At 40.6% G+C, this 19,089-nt stretch overlaps 1 long non-coding RNA gene across 1 annotated transcript in view; it reads right to left on the bottom strand.

Annotated features, from left to right (window-relative positions):
- Positions 1-1,955: 1,955 nt before the first annotated feature.
- LOC141598353 (uncharacterized) overlaps positions 1,956-19,089 on the bottom strand; it is a 42,710-nt gene continuing 25,576 nt past the window's right edge. The window contains exon 4 of the long non-coding RNA XR_012523441.1: positions 1,956-2,503. This is a non-coding gene — a long non-coding RNA (uncharacterized LOC141598353). The remainder of the gene's footprint in view (positions 2,504-19,089) is intronic.

Here is a 19,089-nt window from a genome sequence, read left to right on the forward strand (position 1 = left end):
ATTTTACTAAAATCTGAATATGATGATTGCTAAAAGCCTTTAACAAATTATTACAAATTACCGACAAGGCCCTGGAAGACTGGAATCCCATAGGCAAGTTAGGCAACCATCTTAGACCCCGAATAGAAAGTCTCCAACATAGGCCCCCGAATAAATGATCTCCACCATAGACCCTCTAACAGAAAATCTTATATTTATATTAAAAAGTCAAAAAAGACTATTAGTTTACATATCCTAATTTACTAAATTACAAAGACGTTAAGGTTAGGTGTCATCTTTTGAGGATTATAACCTACAATTACAAATTAATCTCTTTCCTCCTACTTTAACTACCACCATGTTATACAAAAATGAGCGACTTTCTTTCCATTTTACTGTATTCTTAACTATTCAATACATTAGAATATTCATTACATTTTCTTAACTTTTATCTTTCATCATTTTCTTTCTCTGTTTAATCGAGATATCCGTGAGGTATAGTAAAGATTGCCCTTTTGGTCATACTACGATGATGGGTATGTCGTTGGTGTGGTAAAGATCGCCCTTTTGTTATACTATGATGATGGGTATGTTGTACTCTGTAAATATGTCCAAGCTAAGTTCACAGGAACTTGTTTATAAGGCATCAGAATTACACAAACATGTTATTTATGGACTTCAGTATGGCATCCAACCACACTGTATAATGGCAGCTTAGATCAACTGGCACACAACTTGAAGAAGACGGATTGATCCACTTCAATACACAACATACGTCAGAATCAGAGCTCTCCGATAAATTAAGGGCAGTATTTAACTGTCGGAAAAGATAATAAGAACAACTAAATGATAACATAAAAGAACACACTAATCACATCAAAACCTCAAAATTAACCATGAATTAGAACATAATATGGAAATTACCATTTTACCAATCAAACTAAAATCACCAAGTTGATAAAAAAAAAATAGGTCAGAAACTGAGTCAGAGTGACATAGAAACGATAGAATTCTCTCTCAGCATTTTCCTATAAACATCAATCCAATAGGCTACACAATCATTTAACATGTTATAAAATTTAGTTATTCATAAGCCTATGAAAGATTAAGCTGTATTAAGATGAAATTAGTACATTCTCCACACATTGGCTTTCATGTATCTTCTTTTACAGCAAAAAGTTATTCTAGAAACCCAACAAAAAGCAAATCAAAAGTAATTTTCTAAGTAACTTGTTTTGCGAGTCTCATGACCGCCACGCGGTCTCTTTCCTATCCCTCCCCCTCCTCACCATCCTCTATCCCTCCCTCTCCTTCTTTGATCAATATGTCGTACTCTCATTCCTCGGCTTACTTGTCAATTTGTCATCCATTGAGCCTTCCCTTGTGGCTCCCCTCTCTCTCTCCTCTGTTTTCCTTCCCCCTCTCTTCCTATTGGTACCCCACTGGTTATACACTAAGCTCCCCTCTCACCATACCCTCTCTTTCCCTCCTTTCCTCCCCCTCCCCCTCATACTCTTCCTATTTTTGTTACTGATGGGTCTGGAACCCATATCACGGAGTTTGAGTACCACCTCTTAACAATTGGGTCATTAGTTTGTCAATATGGTGATACTAATTGGCAAAACACAGTCTTTGAAGAAAGTATACCTCTATGCCCTTCATTTGTCTCATCTCAATCTATGATTATTCCATTCTGGAATTAGTTCACTACAGTTGGTAGCCTTGAAAGTGCCACATTTAGAGAGGTAACCATACTGTATTTTTGGTAGCAAGAGCATAGAATCAGTCAGTGAGTCTGTAAGTTAATAGACAACAACTTTAACACAATGAGTTTCATAGTCCACCCATACTATAGATATTAGGGAGGTATTACACACAGAGACAGACAGAGAGGCGTTCAACACACACACACACACACACACACACACACACACACACACACACACACACACACACACACACACACACACACACACACACACACACACACACACACACACACACACACACACACACACACAACGACCCCATAAAAACATATCGAAAGTAAAGAAAGCGTATAGAGGCCATGTTCAACAAAGATACCAAACACCCTATACAAGTGCCTCGCATTGGATCCACTCATCTGATATTTGACCCTTAAGCAAAACACAACGGTATGATAAAACTATTGAAGGGAACAACTTGCATTCAAAAATAAGCTCATAGCAAATAAAAATATATTGCTTCTCAGTGGCAATATTGAAATCGCACAATTGCAGTTACTTGTATCAATCAGTTACTTATCAATCAGACAAAAGAAGCATCTTCTGCAGATGAGCCTCTTCCTCATGAAAGTTGGGTTATCAACTGCGAGTACTATCTTCCCCAAATCAATGACTTCAAACTTCCTGATATCATAACAGCCTCCATATTGGTAACCTTTTGGATTATCACTGTGTAACCATTCTCGGTGCTTGGGGACAAACGCGGCAATGAACATCAGTTCCCATCCCGTGAATCCAAGCACCCACATGATGTATGTCTACAATATCAAAAACATCTTATAAGAACTTCACAGTTAGTAAGTTGTCGATAAATAAAATGATCAAATATGATCAAATGGTAGATCCGCACCGGCCCATATTTTTAAGAATGCGGTAGTCAATTTAGCTATTAGCAATGTAACAAGTATAGTTGTACTATTGAATTAGATGGATTAGCCTCACATTCAAATTAACTAAGACCATTTTACAAGATAGTAATCTGTAGATACCTCATTTCTGCACCTCCCGCAAACCACCCGGTGATGATTGAGCCGCATGTTTGCTACGCGGAACGATTTGTGACAGTTCGTAAGTTTATCGTCAAGTGATTGCTCAAACACTGATGTCTACCTCTTAATTGTCATCTACGTGCCGATACGGTCGTTTTGACAGTAATTAGAGTACATTTGGAGTCCGGGCCTAAAACCGTCTTCATTTTCTGATAACCGCTAAATCCTGAGTCAGAATGTTCTGGAATGTTCCGGATATTTCTATTCCATATTTCACAATATTTTAATATTTGGTAAAGAATTTCCCGTAATATTCACACAAAATATTAAGGAAAATAAGATTAATCCGTTATTCCATAAACTAAACACGGAAATCTTTCTTCCGCAGGAGGAAACCACCTGGGAACAGATGCAGCAGCTGCTGCGCCTCTTCCAAGAGACGCAGTGCCTGCTGCGCCTCTTCCCAAGTCCTTTTCTGCGTATTTTTTCGTATCTTTTCATATCTGTTCGAGATTCACTTCCAAAGTTTTTCCGAAAACCCTATTTCCTTCACGTGATTAATATAAATAGGAGCCCTTACTCCTCATATTTCTCACGCGAGTGTCCGCCCTTCTCTTCTCCCTTTGCATTCTAGACCACGTTCTTAATTTTTGGCGCCTACGTGCCTGAACTTTCGACCACGTAAGCTCGGATCCTTCTGAGTACCAGCCTCGTTTGCATGACCAACCAATTTGACCAACTCCACCATAATCAACTTAATTAATCTTTAATCGTTTTCCTCTTACGAGGGCACTTTCGTTACATTCGAGTCGAGCATCACTAAAACATAAACTTAGTTCATCTCGTTTCGTCAAACATGTAAGTCTGAGGGTGTAAATCCTTCTTTTCATTATTGTTATTTACTTTTTGTAATCATATTGTAAGGTTTATGTCGAAAGTACTTCTAAAAACCGATTTGTAAAACCATGTTTAAAACCCCTTTTTACGAATTACCAGAAGATGACCGTCGAGAAAGGACGTAGCAACTGTTGCGCCTCTTCGAAGGGATGCAGCACCTGCTGCGCCTCTTCGTGAGGTTGCCGCAGTTCCTGCTTCCTTTCTTCTTCCTTCGTCTTCTGTCAATTCGTTCGTTTTGTTATTTTCTTTCGTTTATTGTTCATTGTTCATATGACGACTTAAGCATGATAATTCTAATAATTTAACATATCGTTCACCACTGTTAGCATATAATTCATCGTTAATTCCCGACTTAAATCCCTTATAACCAATATTTGCGGGTTTTCGTCATTAAAATCAATCCGGGTTGTAGAAATTCGATTCATTCATATCGAGTTTCTGGAATTCGACCTTTGATATATTTCCATCTGCCTATTGTCATATCCGTCATTAGTTCTTCATTAATTCGTCATATTTGCCCTATTTAGTTCACTCATGTCACTAATCAATCTTTCATTCATGTAATTAATTCATATTAATCGGTTTTATCCATGTTTTATCGCTTTTATGACTCATTCACATGTAATTAATGTATTAAATCACTTTCATCGGAGTCATATATCGTAATCAATCATTAATTTCACCCACGAAATTTAACGATTTGCAGTTCCGGCTTCACAGGCAGAACTCAGCCTTAAAACAGACGCAGCAACTGCTGCGCCTCTTCCAGAAGGCGCAGTTCTGCTGCGCCTCTTCCAGGTTGATTTCTGTCCCTGAACTCCCGTTCTGCTTTGACCTAGTTTAATTAGTTTACGTATTTAATTAATTGTTATTCGTATTATCATTAATAATCTGTTCGTTTATTTCCTTTATTTCTTTTCTTCCCAAATTATCCGTTTTAAAGGTATTTTCGACATAAATCATTAATCCGTTGTAATTATTGTATTTATTGTATTTCTTTTATCGTATTGTTTGTATGCTTCCACATGTAATTGAATCGAAATCCAACTTTGACATTTATTGTATGTTAAATTAATTGTTCACCGACATAGTCTAATTCTCACATGTTAGGATTAAAACGTTGGATGTTGCATTGCATGCATATAATCGACAATATATCAAGTATGAATAAATTCCCTAATCATTAGTAGAGGCCGCTATCGAGGCGAGCGGGATTAGGTGTTCGATCAAAAGAGCTTCCTAATACGTACCCTCACCCCTTACTCCAGATCTCTGTGAACATCCGTGTTCATTGGCATCCACGAGAGTCATTCTAGACATAGAATGCTAAGGGTAACGAGTTCTTGGTGTTCATGTCACTACTTTGTGTCTTGACATGGCACGAGGTATTCGAACCGTTTCCAATTTTCCACAATAAATTGGTGGCGACTCCACAAATGCAAACGCTTGTTTCCCAAGCGCCCCAGTGGGCCCGCGTCCACAGTTTGGCGACTCCGCTGGTGATAATACACTTACGTGTAGCCAAAAGGGTGAAACTTGAACAAGTTTAGGGAATAGTTTGTACAAGACAATTTTCGGTTTTCATAACTCGGTCTTCCTAGATCGTTTTATTCGGCCTTCTTAGGCCCAACCCAACCTATTCGACCAATCGTCCCGTTTAAACGGTCCTAATTCTTATTTGGGCCTAAAGATGGATATCGATTGACGTCATCCATACCATGGTACTTACTCTTGTTTGTATCAAGGACTTTCACTACTTGAGGAAATGGACTAGGAATCGGTCTTACTCTTGTTTGGTACGAGCCTCTCCACAGACTTCGGGTTTGATTGTTCGGTATGGCAACCCACCCTTTAAACCAAAACCCTTTTAAATGCACTCAGCATCCCGTTATAATGCTTGTATAAATGTTTGTACCTTACGTGATCACCATTTCTAAACGAAACCATGACGATTTTTGTAAAATCAAAATCCCTTTAAAATGTAAATTTCGAAAAAGGCCAATGATTAGCGCAAAACCGAGTCGAAACTCTGTCCATTTGTCGAGTCAAAATTCCGGGCCCAAGCCCATTTCAAAACCTCACTTCGAGTCCACTCCTATAACTACACTATAGTTGACTAGGACACACATTTTCAAACTTTGTCATCTTTTCAAAACTCAATTGACACAAGTGGCACACACCCACTTCCCGAGTCAAAACAGTTCTTTCTTAGTAAGTGTACTAGAATGGTTAATCGTGTTTTGATTCATCGTCGGTCTCTTATCCAGTTTCCAAGATGCCTGGAACAAGCGACGTGAACTTCAATCAACTCCAAGATAGTAATGATCAAATCCTAACCGCGCTAGCTCATCTCCAAGTCACTCAAGACCAAGTGCATGACCGCCTCGATACAATCGAAGGCCGAATTTATACCGTAGAAACGAGGATGCCTCCTCGAGAAAGTGAAGTCGCTAATGACTTCGTGAATGACTTCAGGGATGAAAACCCTCCCATGCGTATAACTGCAGCTGAAAAACGACTCCAATACTTGGAGGAACAATTGATGTATCTCAAAGGGGATGACATTTACAGGAAAAATAACCGTAAGTATGAGGCCGTGAGTTCCAAGTTGCCAACCAACTTCAACATGACGGATATCCCTAGATTTAAGGGGCACGAAAACCCTTTGAATCACATCCGTGCTTTCAAGGACTACATGTCTATCAAAGGCATCAAACCCGAGATGTTCTTAACGATCTTTCCTTCATCTCTTGATACCATCCCAAAGCAATGGTTCTACTCTCTAGAACACAAGCAGATCGCTACTTGGGAAGATGCCGCGATCGAGTTTGCTAAGCAATATGCGGATAATGCTGAGATCCAAGTCAACATGCGCACTTTAGAGGTTCTTACCCAAAATGACAAAGAAGGTTTCACCGACTTCCTAAGTAGGTGGAGGAAGACTAGTACCCAACTAGTTGAACGCCCAGACGAAGCTACCCTTGTGGAGAAGTTCGTAGACAACCTAAAACCCATTTATGCGAATCATTTGAGGTACCAAAACATCAAAACTTTCAAAGATTTAACCGTGCTAGGAACAAGGATCGAAGATGACATCCATAAAGGGCTCTTGTCCAAAACGGTAGGTCGAGGATATCAAGGCTCAACAAGTCGTTCTTACGGATCCACTAGCAAGACCGATGAAGTTAACCTCCTTGAGCCATCCAAGAAGAGTGCCCCACCGAGGAAATTTACAAATCTTGGGGACACTTACTCCAATGCTCTAAAAAGGTTGATGAAACAAGGCAAACTCCAACCCATAGGCCCTACACCCGAACCAGAAAAGAAATCCAAGTTCTGGGACGAGAATTCATACTGCGAATATCATAGGGGTAAGGGACATGACACAGAAAAATGCTACAAATTGAAAAATGTTCTTCAAGATATGATTGAGAATGGTCGACTACCAATACCGCCGGGAGGTAAGCCCAACAACACTCAGAATCCTCTTGGAATTCTAGTGATCACAAGTGAAGAATCTACCTTAGATTGTTCACACCTCATTTCTCCAGTCGAAGATGAGATCCACGCAATCGAGAATGAATGGTTCTACTCTACCATTTCCCCTACCATTACCGACTTCATCGCATGGGCAAGGAGTGTGGATAGGCAAGTTTCAGAATTGGAAAATATGGTGACAACTTTACATGACCCCAATGCAACACCTAAAGAACATGTGCCACTAACTTTCTCCCAAAATGCTACTATGCAAGAAGTAGTCGCCGTGGTTGATAAACTAATCGACCAAATCACACAATTAGAAGACGAGATCATGAGAATGAGGGAACTAGCTACAGTCAATGAAGTATGGGCCGATAACGATGAGGACGAGTATATCATTGAACACTCCCTAGTCAAGGAAATAGTCCAAAATGGTGAAGACCAAGATGTTGACCACTTAACTCGTTCGGGGCGTCCATATCAAAGTACTACCCAAAATGGTCCAACCAACGTTATCACACCAAATGATATCGAAGATGACTCTACTGATCATTTGCTCGAGCAATTACTGAAGACAAAGGTTGATCTTTCAGTCTGGCAACTAGTAGCAAGCTCATTCCCACATCGCCAAGCTTTACTGCAAGCTTTGGCCAAACTAAACGTAGCACATAACTCCACACCCGACGATGTAGTCAACTTGGTCTTCCAAGAATCACCGAAGCTAAGTAATCCTATTACTTTCTCAAATGAAGATTTGCCACCCTTTGGCGCTAGTCACAACTTGGCTCTTTACATCACTGTCATTTGCTTAAAGAAGAATGTGCCAATGACCTTGGTGGATGATGGCTCCGCGGTCAACGTCATACCCTTGAAAACGGCATACAAACTAGGCATGAAAGAGTCGGATTGGACCCCTACCAATCAAGGTGTTCGCGCATATGATGGTACACGACGAATCATAGTAGGACTCGTTGACCTAACCATAGCCACAGGCCAATTGAGCGAAAGGTCAACTGCCAAATAGTGGACATTGAAGCTTCCTTCAACATACTTCTGGCAAGACCTTGGATTCACGCTTCCAAAGCGGTAACATCCACCCTTCACCAAAAGATTAAAATCCCACTAAATGGCAAAGTGATGACGATCACTTCGTCACCCATTAAGGCAATAATCGAAAAGAAGTCAAATAATCAAGTCCTTGCGGATCCAGTATATGAACTTAGGGGCTTTCAAAGCATAAGTGTCATAGAAAGTGAGTTAGCACCCCTGTACTACGATCCCTACTCCAACTTGGTGGTCAACCACATACTCAAATCCCAGGGATACTGCCCAGGAATGACTTTGAACCCTGCCCGAAGAAACACCTTCGCACCCTACAAGGAAGGCAACTAAAAAAGAATACCACTTGGACTAGGATATAAACCCACTAAAGAGGAAGTTCTCGAGATGCTCGCTCAAGTTCAAAGCCGTAAGCACGTAGGAGTCCAAATGCGACCATATCTCCCTACCCTAAATGGATACTTCGTTAGGGAAGGAAGTCAAGAACTATTTCACGGATTTCCTGAACCTTGGCACTATCTCGAAAGGAAACTAGCCGGAATCGAGATCTTTCACGATTTCTACTTCATTCCTCCAGAAACGGTTCATACCGTCAAGGCTCGTCAAGCACCTTGCTTAGACGAACAAGCTGTTAGTCTACTATTTGGAGAAGATCGATTTGTTAGAGCCGCGCAGGATGAGATCATTACCATGATACTTCAAGACGATCACTTCAACCCTACCGCATTAATCACAGAAACAAACGCGAACCAGCAGAAAGGATGGAGAAAATCAATCAAGTGGACCAACAATCAAGGAAGACTCTTCAAGCTCACCACTGGAGAAGGATAGATGTTTAAAGGAGAACCAGAAGACGATGAATTCGAGTCAGAGTCGGAGCCGGAGTCAGAGTCGGAGGCTAGAGAAGTCACTAGGGAGTCTTCTCCTGTCGTCGTCCCCATTCCCTTTGTTTCTCCTAGCTTAGCCTCAAATAGTAACAGTAGTTCGGGAAATGTCCCAACAACTGTCCCTTTACCGCCGCTAACCACAGATCAGATGGCTTCTTTGTTTCAACTTTTCTCAAACTTTAATATGAATAAATCAGGTTCTGCTTACTCTTTGTGTTATCTTGAATGCAATTCTGTTTACGATGATACTGAGGATGACCCAAACCCAGACTCAATTGAGATACCTCCCTACATAGCCAAGGAAATACTACAAGAGGGGGAAGGGGGACCATTAATAGAGAACACCGAACCCATCAATATAGGAACAAAACTAGAACCCCAAGAACTTAGGATAAGGACTACCTTGAGCTCTGCCAAAAGGGCCAGTTTCATAGACCTCCTACACGAATTCAAAGACGTTTTCGCTTGGTCCTACAAAGACATGCCAGGGATCGACAGGGATATCGCAGAACATAGAATCCCAATTAAGCCAGGTTTCAAGCCCGTGAAACAGAAGCTTCGTCGAATGAGGACATAATGGGCTCTCAAGATTAAGGAAGAAGTCGATAAGCAATTCAAAGCCGGGTTCAGCAAAGTTTCCGAGTACTCTGACTGGGTAGCCAACATAGTACCCGTACCCAAAAAGGATGGGAGAATCCGTGTTTCTGTTGATTTTAGAGACTTAAACAAAGCAAGTCCTAAAGATGACTTTCCTCTACCCCATATCGACATATTGGTGGACAATACCGCAGATCACGCGTTACTATCCTTCATGGATGGGTACGACAACCAAATCAAGATGGCCATAGAAGACATGCATAAGACCGCCTTTGTCACTCAATGGGGAACCTATTGCTATACGGTCATGCCGTTTGGGTTAATCAACGCTGGAGCTACATATCAACGCACCGCAACTACACTCCTACATGACATGATGCATAAAGAAGTTGAGGTATATGTAGACGACATGATTGTCAAGTCCAAGAATAGAGAGGGGCATATTGCGAACCTTCGCAAATTCTTCTCAAGGCTACGAAAGTACAACATGAGGCTCAATCCTCAGAAATGCGCATTCAGAGTAACATCTGGAAAGCTCATGGGATACGTCGTTAGCCAACGAGGTATAGAAATAGACCCTTCTAAGATCAAAGCTCTGATCGAAATGCCACAACCTCAAACGGAAAAAGAAGTCAGAGGATTCCTGGGAAAAGTGCAATATATAAGTCGATTCATATCGAAACTCACCATGATCTGTGAACCTATCTTCAAAAAGCTCAAGAAAACAGACCACACCATGTGGGATGACGACTGTCAAAAGGCATTCGACCGAATCAAGGAGATATTAGCTAAACCACCAGTGCTCATGCCACCTATACGAGATCAACCTCTTGGTTTATATCTCACAGTAACCGAAACAGCCATGGGCGCTATGCTAGCTCAAACCGTAGGAAAGGAAGAAAGGGCTATATACTACCATAGTAAGAAGTTCTTGGAGTACGAATTCAAATATTCACAACTCGAAAAGACATGCCTCGCTCTTGTGTGGGCAACGAAGAAGCTACGTCATTACATGCTTAGTTACTCCGTAAAAATATACTCCAAAATGGATCATGTCAAATACCTCTTCGAGAAACCCGTCCTCAACGGACGCCTAGCAAGATGGACCTTGATGCTGTTAGAGTTCGATCTCAAATACGTGCCTCTGAAAGTCATAAAAGGGCGCGCCGTTGCCGAATTCTTTGCAGAAAACACCATCAATGATACACAAACAATAGATACTTGGTCATTTCCAGACGAGGATATACTCCAAACCGATGTAGACTCTTGGGACCTTTACTTCGATGGAGCATCAAACTTAAGAGGGTTTGGAATAGGAGTGTTGCTCATTTCTCCTGAAGGCGAGCATACACCGATCTCTGTCAAACTCGACTTCGAGGTGACAAATAACGCCGCAGAATATGAAGCTTGTCTCATTGGACTACAAGCGGCAGTAAGCTTAGGAATTAAAACCTCCGAGTGCATGCGGATTCATCCCTGATCATCAATCAAGTTACAGGATCTTGGAAAATACGAAGCGAAAGCTTAGCACCTTATTAAGCCAGAATAGACCAAGTTGCCCAATTCTTTGATCACGTGACCTATCTACACCTACCTCGGGAAGAAAATCAATTTGCAGATGCTCTTGCAAAACTTGCATCTTTGATTAATATGCCAGATGACATGGTGGAGATGCCTTTATGCATCGAACGACGATCAGAGCTAGCTTATGTCCACCAAATTACCGATGAAGAGGAAGTCACAGAGGAACCTTAGTTCCAAGCAATCCTGAATTTCAAGATCAACGGTACCTATCCACCGGATATGGACAAAAGGGGACAACGTGCTATACGCCTGTTAGATTCCCAATATGTTCTCATGCAAGGAGAGCTATACAAAAGAACACCTCTTAGTGTAATCCTACTGGTCGGACTATATCTTTTCCGTTACTTGTCGTTAGGAGAACCTAGACCAAAACACAATTTATAACTTCACCAACAATTCTACAATTAGTAAAGAGGCAAGTAAAGGCCGGATCCCAAGGGACGGGAATTGAGATGAGATTTCTATTGCAACTAGCGGTGTCTTAGGGGTGTCACAATTGGGGTTGATGTAGAAGATCACTAAGCTAAATAGCAATAAAAGTAAACAAGCAAGATGAATTAAAAGGGATGTAAACAATTGATAAAAAGCACTAGGGTGTCATGGGGTCATAGGGGATTCATGGGAATTGATCATACAAACATGTTCTCAAATTATAAGCAAGCAATTATTGTTGTGATGGATTGAGTTGGTTTATTTCTTACAATCCTAGGAAAGCTTGGGTCCCGAAGCCGAATCGATTAGATTGTACAACACCTACAAGTCGACTTAGTCTTCCCTACTCAACAACATGCATGGTCTAATGAGACTCGAGTTGGTTTATGTCTTACAAGTCTCATTGAAAAGATAGGTGATGGGTAAAAATATGCAAGGATTCATAGGCTCGTATTTCATCAAACATAACATGTGCATGAGTTGAGATCAAAACAAGCAAGCAAATAAACCATGAAAGCATATTAATTTAAGCATGAATCATTCCCCATGTTGGTTTCCCCTAATTACCCATTAACCCTAGCTAAGGAACTACTCACTCATTATCATGTTGAACATGCTAGCAAGGTTGTCAATCATACCAACAAAGTGAAACATGATGAATAAATGAAAGTAATTAGCAGTAATTAAAAAGGGATAAAGAGAATTATACCTACTAATGATTCCAATAATAAAGCAAAGAATAAAGGAAGTACTTGATGCTTGATTGAGAGGTTGTCAATCTCCCAACAATAACCCAAATAATATTCAATTACCCAAAATAAAGGATGAACAAGAGAGAGATTAAGGAAATAAAACTTGTATTAAAACTTGATTAATTATTGATTACAATATTAAAGAGAGATTTGATTGATATTAACTATACTAAAGATTGCTAAGAAGAACATGCTCTTCTAATTAGACTAATGGGGTATTTATAGTGGGGATTAGGTGTAGGAATTAGGGTTAACTAAGGGATTAAATGACGATTAAGTCCCTAATTAAGGAAACGCCGGTATTTTTGGAAGGATGGGCATCTTTCTTGAAGCTTGAAGAAACGAAATTGTCTGCCTGGGAATCCGTGCGTCTTTAGCACGGGACGGGCGGATTCTGGGATCTCTGCCCGGGCGTCTTGGGGAGAAGACGGGCGTCTTCTGGAGTTGCTGCCCGGGCGTCTTGGAGTGAAGACGCACGGATTGTGAAGGTGGAGGACGGGCGTCTTCAGGACAATCCGCACGGATTGCTGTGCAGTTTCATTTCTTCTTCTTTTCTTCCTTTTTTTTCATAAGATCCTTGGGTATTTCCTCGGGGATGCAAGGATCTTTTCTCATCATTGCCCATTTACTATAGTATGTACAAAGGCCTTCTAATCTTGTTTGTCCTTGATGCTTTGTCATTTGAATTCAATCAATTTAGTCTCGTTTCGCCATGAAAATGCAAGGTTTGCACTCCTTTCCTACCAAGGACACAAAACCTCAAAGAATATGCAAAACAAAGAACTAAAGACAATAAATGACCCAAATATGCACTAAAAAGCATGGGAACAAGGCTAATTCGGGGACTAAATATGCTCTAATTATGGTCACATCAAATATCCCCAAACCGAACCTTTGCTCGTCCCGAGTAAAGAGGTGACAAAGACTAGGACCATTATTTAAACTAACCTAATAATATAGCCGATATGAGACAATTAGCGGGTCTCACTCCGCCCCTTCAACTCACAACAAGACAACCATGAGGTAGGATGCCTTCTTGCAAGGCAAGGTGGGTCTTGCCAAAATGGCGATACATCCAAACATTAAGCACACAAAATCAAATAATGGATGCATCTACAAAAGAATAGCCACTTTCCTCATCTAAGTGGCGGAAATTATCTACAAGAGAAGCAATTCAAGGGTACACACTCCTTCATAGATGCAATTTCTTCAAACTACTAAGCCTAGAAGGATACCAATAAATCACCTCCAAGTTGTGTCAAGCTAGGGTACCTTTGTCCTCAATCGTTAAATGCTTTTGTCAAGAGTAGACTCCCTATGGTGTTAGAAACACTGGAGGATCGCGGAATTCCCCCTCTTGCCTAGACAAGAAGAAGGGTCGTCCCCTCTCTACCATGCACAAAAATGGATACGATGGATAAAGGGATCGATAGATATTTGAGTTTCACTTTGGGAGTTTGCTTTTGTTTTTGTTTTTCCCCCCAATTTCTTGTGGCATATAACATTTGAGAACATTTTCTTGCCATTTCTTTTTGATTTTTGGCATTTCAACGCTTGATAACTTTCAACTTTTCTTTGCCTTTCTTTTGAACATTTTCAAAGTCACCCCATATGTAGTGAAGGTGGCTTATATTTGAAGCTTTAGGAGTTCTATTTTTGCTCCTCTTTTCATTTGATGCATTTTTGCAAACTTTCTTTCACTTTTCATTTCATTGAACTCAAATTGATATCTTTTTGTGCCCATTCCCTTTGATGACAAAAATGTGGTAGAACATGGATGATGGATGGATGCATGGTTTCAAGGGTCACCTTGGAATAAACGGTAGCCAAGGAGTTATCACACCACAAGGTACTCTTGACTAGGCCTTAATCCATGGGTCAAAGGATACTAGCATGACACATCCTAGGGTGTTTTACAAGTATTCTAACAAGCAAAGTCTTAAGAAGAAAAAGCATCTACTAGGGCCTATATACACTTGTCAAGCTTCCCAAGTAGACGGTTTCGCAAAATTTTCTAACATGCAACTACCTGCCATGATGCAACTAACATATAAACATCCTAATGCAAATGTTTCTACCAACTAATATGACATATACACTAAATGCAAGTCCTAAGTTCACATTGTTTACCGCATCAATCAAAATAAAGCCACATAGTCATTAACATAAAGAGGAAAAAGGAGATTGGAAAAATCATACCATGCGGTCTTCAATATCCTCATGTCTCGGATGTGGCGTAGTCGATCAATGTGAACAAGGGTAAAACAAACACAATATATACAACAATATATACATGACTACACTACAAAGGAAATGAACTTGTTTTTGGTTTTTCAATTTTTCAAATTTTTATGGTTTTTTCGTAATTTTTCAATTTTTTTGGATTTTGGAATAAAAGTTAAGTTAGAATTCCCCATCCCCACACTAATATAGGCATTGTCCTCAATGGCCAAAATGATGGGAAATCATGCAAGCATGATGCATGAATTCTACACTAAATGCAAGCTATACTAATCTACACTACATGATGCATGGTTTTTGTTTATGACGGAGAGCGTAATTTAGATTACCTCCCGTTGCGTATGCATGTACTTCCCCAAACCGAGTTAGACATTATTTCTAATGTCCTAAGGTTGGGTGTAGTTCATGCACACACGATGCAATGCATGAAACTAAATTTGTAATTTTGGATTTTCAAAAGTGGGAACAATGGGGCCGAGGTGTTAGTCCTCTATGTTGCTAGGACTACTCCAACCATGATTAAGATTGATAAAATACAAGTTAACAAAACATAAACTTCTTTCAAGAAAATTGAAACTTAAAGAGAGGAGATGAGGAAACTTCACTTAAGCTTGTGATGGGTGCCTCTCGCCCGCTCCACCTAGCTATGAAGTAATCCTTTAGAGATCGACATCATCTCCCTCTAGATCACTATCCCATATCTCCTTTGATGCATCACTCATATTCGGGTCCATGAACTCGTCCTCTTCACTTTCAAGCTCCACCGTGTCCCCTCCGCAAGAATTGTTGCTCCCCTCCTCTTGTCTCCCGTTTGCCCCTTCATTTGCCCTCTCCGAATTGAGGAAAAGTAAGTCCATTTGTGCCCAAGAGGGAAATGCTCCCTCTTCACTAACCTTTCCCTTATGAATCATATCGTGGTATTGAGGATAGAGTGCGTAGTAATTGTCCACGGTAGCTTCATATTGTCGGTAGTGCAAATCTTGTAGAATTCCCGTGACAAAGTCATCACAGGAAAGGATAAAGGGGTTATGATGGTTATACGGTTGATAAGGAAATAGGTAGGGAGGCACTTTGATCTTCTCATCTTGAGATTGTTGCTTTTGTTGTTGTTGGGGATTTGGAGGTGGTGGTGCTTGTCTTGCTTGAGTTGGGTTTGGAGGGATGAGGTAGGATGGGATTGGTGACAAAGGTCCTCTTCTTGGGGAAATCCGTGGTAGGCCGGTCATTGGTAGATAAATCGGATCACTTCTTTTCGTTATCCACTTGATCCGCTTATCAACCCCCTCAAGGGTTATCTAATGATGATGAATAAGAAGATCTTCATTTATCCTCGTGTTTCCCGAAAGAGGAGCATACTCATTATTCTCATTGAATCTCGGATTGAAATGCTTCGCAAGCCTAGTAATGAGCCCTCCATTTACAATGTGTTTCATCCCATCATCATCACCATTCCTAAACTTTGCCCATTTCTCGAGTAGCACTAGAGGTGCATTGAAGTGGTATGATGCGTGTCTTTTATATAAGGTTTTTACCTCATTTTTACACGCATTTCTGTACTATATATGTAGCGTCTAGCTACAAATACCCTCGAATATCCTACTTTGGTTCGTTTTATGTAATTTGCAAGAATTAACCGAAGAGGAGTTAAATCAAGCCTAATTTTTCCCAATTGCATGCATTCATGGAGAATAAGGAGCCGGAGCTTGGAATCTAACATTTTGGAGACGCGTGAGCTGGTTTCGGAAGGCGTTTCAAAGTCTAGCGTGCCTAAGTAGCTCGATCGAGTGGTTTCCTACTCGATCGAATGCTTTATTTGCTCAGGGTTGCTCGATCGAGCAGTTCAAGAAGCTAGTAGAGGAGACAAAGCAAGAAGTGCTCGATCGAGTAGTTTATTTCTACTCGATCGAGAGGATTGGTGCATAGTTGCTCGATCGAGTGGTTTATTTCCACTCGATCGAGTAGTTTGTCCTTCTAAAGACTTTTTCCGCCTAATTATTTTATGGGCTTTTGTAATTAGTCCATAGATTAGGTTTAAGAGGGATTTTTGGTATAAGACAGAGTAGAGGGACTACATGACGGTCTCTTCCTCTCTTCCCTTCGTTCGTTTTACTCTTTACTCTATCACTGGTTACTGTTCTTTGGATTTTGCTCTTCTTTTAGAATTTGCGACTGAGATTTGGATACGATTGGTACTATTGTTCTACTTTAATCTCTTAATTCTTAATCATTTGCTTTAATTCCTTCTTCCCTTTACTGTTATCATAATTACTTCAATTCGATTCTTATTAGTTTTATTATCATGTTTAGTTTTAATTATCTATTTGTTGTTGTTGTTGTTAATTCGATAATGATGAGTAGCTAATTCCCCTCTGCTAAGACTAAGGGGATCCATAGTTATGAAGGGATAGTAATCGGTTTATTGGGTTGATGCTGGTATAGTCTTTGTTGTTTAAATGCTGCACTTAACTGTTTCTGTCTAATTGAGTCGACGCGATTAGACATTTATATCTTAGTGACCCTTGACCTGGACCGAATGATTGGAAAAGGCGAGACTAGTAGCGAATAATACGGTATTGTAGTTAGGGCGAAAGCTAAGCTATTCAGGCTCTAGGGCGAATTGAGACCGAAAGGAGATATTCACTGCTTCTTAGACCGTATTTGTATTGACCTGAGACCTAGATTTGTTGACCGGATGATTATGGTGAACCATTTGTCTTAGCTGTTTTTCTCTCCTTGGTTAATCTTTCTTCTCTTATTTTCTCTTCCTTACCTTCTTGTTAGTTTAGAATATCACAATTAAAAACTCCCCAATTTGGTTACCTTGACGAACTTAGATTAAGCTGACAATTTCCTACCTCTCTGTGGATTCGACCCGACTTCCCTAGCTATATTAGTTAGAGCCAGTTGGTATTTTTGATAGGTACGCGACAGACGTGTCAAATTTTGGCGCCGTTGCCGGGGAGGTGGCGCAAATTTTTGTTGCTTTAATTAAGTTTGTCTCTCGTCTTAAGGAATTTATTCCTTGAGGCTGATCTTATTTCTGCAAAGTTTTGATAAGTTTTGCAGGTTGTTCGTTGCTTTGTAAGTCTATTTGCCAGAATGTCTAATTCACAGCCATGTGGTAGATGTGGCACAGAAGGGCATGACCCTATTGGGTGCATGGAAAGTGTAGAGCGCGTCCTTGCTTATCAGAAGTACAAGCAAGGAGTTCCTTTTTCTCAGCTGTATGAAGAAATAAAGAATGTCTCTACTCCTTCTACGCCAGCGCCGCAACCGGTTCCTCCTTCTGCAAATGAAGAATTTGCTGAATTAAAATCCTTTGTGATGAGCATATCACAACAGTTTGATGAGAAGTGCAATAGGAAAGAAACAGTCATAGCGGAATTGAGGGAACAAGTCGCGCAGTTAACACTCGCGAGTGACCAAGCCAAGCTTCTATCTACATGCAATCTAGTTAAAGTGGCGAATCTCCAAGTTGGCCTTACTCATGAAGAGCCAAAAGAACCTAAGACGGGGTTCGATAGGCAAGATGCCCCGGAGGATGATATGGATGATATGGATGAGTTTTTAGCCGAAATACTTGCTGCGTGTAATCAAGACACTCGATCGAGTGAATCAATTCATCCCATCACTCGATCGAGTGAAAATACTGGTCGGTCGAGTAGTGCAGAAATTAAAGATGGTCGATCGAGTGATATTCTTACTCGATCGACTGAATCTGCTGGAGAAATCACTCGATCGAGTGATAAAGATGGTCGATCGAGTATATTGCAATGTGAAACCACTCGATCGAGTGGTAATTGTGTTCGATCGAGTACCAGAAGTGGCGGAGATCCTATTTTACTATCTAATTCCGCTACCGTGTCATCTTCCCCTACTGTGGAGGTGTCACGCATTGATAAAGGTAAAGAGAAAGTTCCGGGTCCACTCATTGCTACCAGAGTGCCCTTCCCAGGTCGTCTGAAGGACGCAAAGATCGAGCGACAGTACGGTAAGTTTGTGGACGTTGTGAAGGACCTCCAGGTAACTGTCCCTTTTTCCGAACTTGTTACTCAGGTACCTACTTACGCTAAGTTTATGAAAGATATTGTGATGCGTAAGAGAAATTTAAGTGAATTTGAGACGATTTCATTTATGGAAGAGTCTAGTAATTTGCTTTTAAATAAAGGTCCACCTAAAATGAAAGACCCGGGCAGCTTTTCTATTACCTGTATTATAGGCAACATGGTCATTGATCAGGCTCTTTGTGATTTAGGAGCCAGTGTTAGCGTCATGCCCCTTCCTGTCTGCAAGAAGAAATCGAACATGAGTCATTTTAAAGTGACTAACATTACCCTACGAGATGGTGATAGATCTGTTAAGAAGCCCTTAGGTGTCTTAGAGGACGTGCACGTGAAAATAGGCAAGCTCTTTATCCCATGGATTT

This window comes from Silene latifolia, chromosome 9 (genome assembly GCF_048544455.1).
Source record: "Silene latifolia isolate original U9 population chromosome 9, ASM4854445v1, whole genome shotgun sequence".
Taxonomy (NCBI): Eukaryota; Viridiplantae; Streptophyta; class Magnoliopsida; order Caryophyllales; family Caryophyllaceae; genus Silene; species Silene latifolia.